The sequence below is a fragment of the Pteropus vampyrus genome, unplaced genomic scaffold (genome assembly GCF_000151845.1).
Source record: "Pteropus vampyrus isolate Shadow unplaced genomic scaffold, Pvam_2.0 Scaffold3, whole genome shotgun sequence".
Taxonomy (NCBI): Eukaryota; Metazoa; Chordata; class Mammalia; order Chiroptera; family Pteropodidae; genus Pteropus; species Pteropus vampyrus.
In genome coordinates this window covers 16,694,872-16,700,871 of record NW_011888784.1, presented here as the reverse complement: position 1 = coordinate 16,700,871, position 6,000 = coordinate 16,694,872, and positions in this window count along the sequence as shown.

Below are 6,000 nucleotides of genomic sequence, written 5' to 3'. Positions count from 1 at the left end.
AAAGCCAGCTAAAATATATTTAAAACCCAGTGTGCCAGACACTTTATATGTGTTTGAATTTTACAATAACCATGTCAAATAAGTTTTATTATACTTGATCAGATGTGGAAACCAGGTCTCAGAGGGGTTGAGTGACTTGTCCAAAGTCACAAAGTAAGTGGTGGAGATAGTATTTAAACTTGAGTCCGTTTAACTTTCAAAAACTATGTTTGTTTATTCCATTATATCTTGTAGCTTCATTATTTTTTTAAAATGGTGTTCATTGTTTAAAATTTTTAATTCGATGATTCTATGTTAATTTTACATGGTTTATATACTAGACTCTTGGAGTGGAATTTATGAATGGGATTGAAAGGAGTAATACTACTATGTAATGAGTGTTTTCTCTCTTTTTCTGGTCTCTCTCATCTATCTATCTCTCTATTTATCTTTCTATCTATCATCTATCTATCTATCTATCTATCTATCTACCTATCTATCTATCTATCTGTCTGTCTATCTACCTATCTATCATCTATTTATATATCATCATCAATCTATGTACACACATATGTATGTATGTATATTTATTAGATAAAACATTAATCTTCACTTTTTTCATTATGACAAAAACTTAGAAGCTCTATCTTTGCCTTTGGATAGTCAATGACCAGCATTTAGCAGGGCCAGTATTTAGTAAAATCCCCTTCCGCACTTGCTTTCTGGGCTAGTACTGGAGTCTAGGCTGGCCATGGAGTTGGACATTGTTTCCCTGAGAGCTGTCTACCATAGCTGGTGTTCCTATAAGGGCTGTTTGGGGAAGATCACTTCTGTCCTCAGCAATACATACTCTCAGGTGAAATTCTCATTGAATTTCTGTTTCAGATTTGAGAGATGGTTCTAATCTCAACCGATTTGCAGAACTGAGATGATCTGATGAATACTAAAACTCTTCTCCCCTGATGTCAGTTATTTCTGCCAATTTTCTCCTTGGTTAAATTTGGAGAGATGCCTATTTAAGGACCTACCTATCCAAAGAACCTGGTCAGACTTCTGCCATGGTATTCTTCACTCTAATGGAGTCACTTATCTTGGCTGATTAAAGTAATACCTTTCTTTTAAGTATAGCTTAAAAATTAGAAAAAAATTATATGGAAAATATATTAATATGTTATCTGCAAAAACTATACATGAACATGAAATATCAGAGGGCAGAATAGAAACCCAGGAAACACTTTGGGTCTGTTATGGAAACCTGGGGCCCTAATTAAGAAAGATCAGGTTTGAAGTTTGGAAACAGGCAATTAGTTGGGGGTCCCTTTCATCACTGTATCGTCTTCCAAACTATAAATTTCAACAACAACAACAACAACAACAACAACAATAAAAATTAGAATGAACAGAGAACTATGGTAAATGGGTCTCAGAATAATGATCAAAAATGTTTCTGTGGGTGTAAGTGCTTGCATATATAAAGATAATTTCAAAAATGGAATGTCTATGATTGGTTGCAGTAGTCTTGAATAAGGTTTCCCAACTCCTACACATACTTTTTTGAAAGATTATTAAAACTGGAAAAGCCAGTGAGGAGAGCATCACAACAATATAGTCAGCAGTAAAGACAAATAAGGCCTCTGAAGTCTTTGGCCTTTCTTGTCAGTGAATAGCCTTTTCTTTTATCCCCCTCATCCATAAACTGTATCGGCAGATGGGGAAAAGGAAGAGAGAGTGTAAAAGAGATCAGTAGAGAAAAAGGTTGAGCAAGACTGGTGATTAGAAGCAAGAGAATGATGGTGGAGTGGATGGTGGAAGGTGAAGAAGAGTGGGGAGCTGTAGGTAGAAGAAGCTCAGACACATAAAAGAAGCCCATGTCGAAAAAGGATCAATATAATATTACTTGGTAAAAGCGAAGATGATGAGAGCAAATCCTCACATCGAAGATTTTTTAAAATAGAAATATTTTATAAACTTGCAGGTGGGGAAGGAAGGTAATTAGAGCACATGTCTGACAAGGGAGACAGGAGTTTGGGCAAGGGAGAGACACCGGCAACATGAACTCTTCATCTTTTAGGTTAAGATCAACTTTGTGGATGCAGTTGGTTGTATCATTTAAAAGGGCAAATATAAATCAGTTTTAACAAAATTTATTGCTGTGTATTGCTTTGATCCCAAAGCTTTGGGATCAAAAAGTACTTAGATGTATTGTTACTGTTATTGTCAAAAGCCCTATGAAGTTCTTAACTGTGTCGTTTTTGTTTCTATGAGTGCTATTTATTACAATAATGTACACCTCACAGAATACCTTGGATGGAGGTAAGCAGCTTGACCCTTAAGTGACAGATATCCACTCCTAGATATCAAAACCGTGTTACTTGTTCAAAGTCATGCAAGGAGCAAGGTAATCAAAGGTGGGTGTGTCATATCCTGGCAGAAGAGACAGGCAAATTTCCCTGTCAGCCTATCTGAATAACCTGAAAGTGAAACATTGTAAGGTCTGTATGTGTTTTTGTTTATTTATTTTTCATAGATTTTACTCTTTGCCTTTGACAAAGAGAAAGAAGCTGTGGGTTTATCCTTTTCTCTGCAGCTGCAAATGTGACCTCCCTAGGAAAAGCCAAAAGGACAATTCTTTTATGATTAGGAAGTAGGGAGTTTGACAGCTCCTGAAAATAAATGCCTGTATTCCATTTTCTAGCAGGCTGTTGTGGTCTTCTGTCTGGGAACTGGATAAAAACGTCAGTGAATACTCCAAAGGTCAGAATTTCAGAACTGCTGCCACAACTGTATTGTCGCCAAGTATTAATGACTCTCTCACTCATTCTCTTTTTTTAAGAGGCTTGGTCATGTCCGGGGGAATGCCAGGTACATTTTTCTTAATGTATGAGCACAAGTTACATATAACAACCTAACAACACAATGCTGCCTCTTTAATGCTAATCTATTCCTTGCAATCTACTAGATACATGTAGAGTCATTGGTGTGTATCAAGAGAGCAAAATCAGATTCTGAAAATATCTGAAAGGATGCACTAGAGTGTACATAATAATGTATTTTAATCTGCCAGGCCTTAAAATTAATCATGAATTCCCACAGAGATTTTAATAATTTTGAGATGATGTTTTTTTCTTTTTTTCTTTTTTTTATATAGTGATTTTCTTGGACAGTTTTCGAAATGCTGCATGGGGAAGAAAATAGGTGGGGGAGGGGGAAGCGGGGCACTTTCTCACTTGCCATGGTATAGGAAATATGTTTACTGAGGGACATGTTTTCTTTTGCTCCTAACTAAAAGCAAAGTAGGTGTTTCAAAGCAAGGCTTTATCTCTCCAAGCCGGCAAATTGAGGGAGGTTTATCAGGGTGATAATGTGCATTTATTAAGCAGAAGAATAGTCCTGAAAGGAAGAGGTCCACTCTGGTGAGGGGGTGGATGCCTCTGCAACATTAGGAAACTTGGCTGTCAGCAGTTTTCAGAGTTTCATGGGAGGAAAACTTTGATAATCAAACTGTACTCGACTCTCGATAGGGTGACCATGTTATTTATTGTTCTGACTGGGACTTGTGAAAGGGAAAGTAAAAGTCAATAATCACACCGGGTTGTATGCTTATCTCGTTTGAGGGCACATAGCAGTGATACAGAAATGCAGGTTTCGGATTTAGCACCGTCTTTGCCTTTCAAAGAGGGCTGATCTTGTTAGCTCCCCTAGTCTCACCAAGTTGCTGTGGCTATAGCCCCTTTAGGCTCTTCCAACTTTATCCCACATAGATATCATGTAACTTATAAATATGGAGTATTTTTTTGAAAAATAGACAACTAAAAATATTATACTCTAGATTGATGATTGTTCAGGGATTTTCAGGGTGCTAGAAAGAAGTAAGCTTCTAGCAGATATGTTGGACTTTCTATATGTTTTAACTTTCCATGAGATACCCCATTACAGTGTCCAGCTATAAGGAAAAGTGAATTGCTCTTGAGGTTGACCAAGTACATGGTAACTCTTTCAAAAATGCAGTTGTCATATATTTCAGTCCTTTTTCTTTTTCATATATCTTAGTCATTAAAAAACACTCTTTTAAAAGTATGTACTTAACTTTCCCTGTCCCTATCTGAAAAATTCTCTAAGGACTGAAGTAGAGTATGGTTTGTCAGAAGTAGGTGAGATGTTGGGACTGACCTCATTATTTTGGGAGGATCAACTCATTTTTCTTGGTCAGTGTGTGTGGGGAGTGTGCTTGGAAGTTTTAGTAATGGAAGCTGTACGTATGAGAAGGAGGTAGAGTTCTAAGAAGGTCCAGGGAAAAGATGTATAGTTATAAAGATGAGAAAAAGGATTTTACCTGAACTACATTCCCTTCAAATAATTTGTAGGCTGGTATAATAAGACATCTCACTAGTGAGGGCTCTAGTAGGAAACTATTTTATTACTCTTTGGATGGGTGGTGGAATAAAATTTGGAGACATTAACTCGTTTACCCTCCACTTCCCTAACAAATTTTCCACCTTCCTCTCTCCCGTTGAGTCAGTCACATTCATTGCCTCAAGGGACACTTATTGAAGGGAGTACAATAGTACAATAAGACACAAAAGTAAGTAAACAAGTAAAAAGCTGGTTATTCAGACCCTTAGGAGCAGAGAAAATATTTTCAGCTTGAGAAGAGTTTCCTTCTAGAGCTTAGCTTGTCCTTCATGAAGAGCATTTAGATATGTCCCTCTGAAAGGGCCCCTTGGTTGTTGTGAGGGTGGGGGTGGAGGGGTGAGATGAGGGGAACAGAGAGGGGATGGACAGGAGAGCAACCCAGGCAGAGTCCCTTTGGGAAGTCCTCTGAGGTACCAGAGAACAGCAGTGGAAACAAAGAAATGGCTGCCAGAAACTCTATAGATGTCCTAAAGGGGCATTTCTCTGCCTCCCTGGAGCCACCCGGAGAGATGTAGGGGAGCACAGAGGTTTCTGTGCTTCCTGAGAGGAATGTGGAACAGCACGGAAAGGCTGGAGAAAGCCAGGGAGCCCTGGGTTTGAGATGTGGGGATGCAGAGTGACCATGAGGACCTGAAGAGAGTGGCCATGTGGACCCAAAATATCTCCATGAAGCAAAATTAGAGCAAAATGACCCAACAAGATGGAAGAGTGATTTCTTATTAAGAACTCACAGATAATAGAGGATATCTGCATTCTTATGAATCTTCTGGGAATTTTAATGCCACTCTAGGTATAAAGGGAGTATTGATAGGCCTATAAATTGATTGAGCTTACCCTAAAAAGACTGAGACAATCCTGAAGTATCTGAAAATAAGCTCAGTTGACCAGAGATGAACAAAAGCAAATTTCCTTAATTAAGCGAAATGTGGGTTTTAAGTGAGATGCTATGGACACATAGAAAAATGAAAAAAAAATCCACATTTTCCATTCTTGAGATGTATGCCTGGGACATATCCAACCCACTGCACTAAAATTTTCATTACTTAGCATTTTGATCATTGTTTAGTAGGTGCCTTCTAAATATCTTTTCACTGCATAAATGGAATGAAAATAATTCAGTCTCTCAAAAACAAACCAACACAACACAACAAAGAAAATCCTCAGTAATAAGTAGATGAATGTCAAGTTGAATACTTGTCTTACAGAAGAGGGTTTATTAACCAATGCTAACCCTCACTGGTGATGGGAAAATAGAAAAAGAGCTCGAAGCTTGCCACAGACCAAGCTTGTCCTAAAAATACAGGTACTGTTGCGGTATGCAATTTTTGGAGATCTTCAAAAATGGGACAACAAGAATGTATCTGAAAATCATTGATGTAGTCCTGTTTAAAAATAGGAAATGATTTCTTCATTTCTTTTTCTCGAGAAATATAGTTTCAGCTCTAGGATATGATTTAAAGTCTAATCAGGTCAATGTATCTGGACTTTAGTAGTATCGGTTACTAATACATTCATAAGAGATATTTTAGAACCAGACCTGCAGTTTCCACTAAACATACTATTTTAATTTTTGGTCAATATTTTGTGTTTGATAACAGATCTGGCATA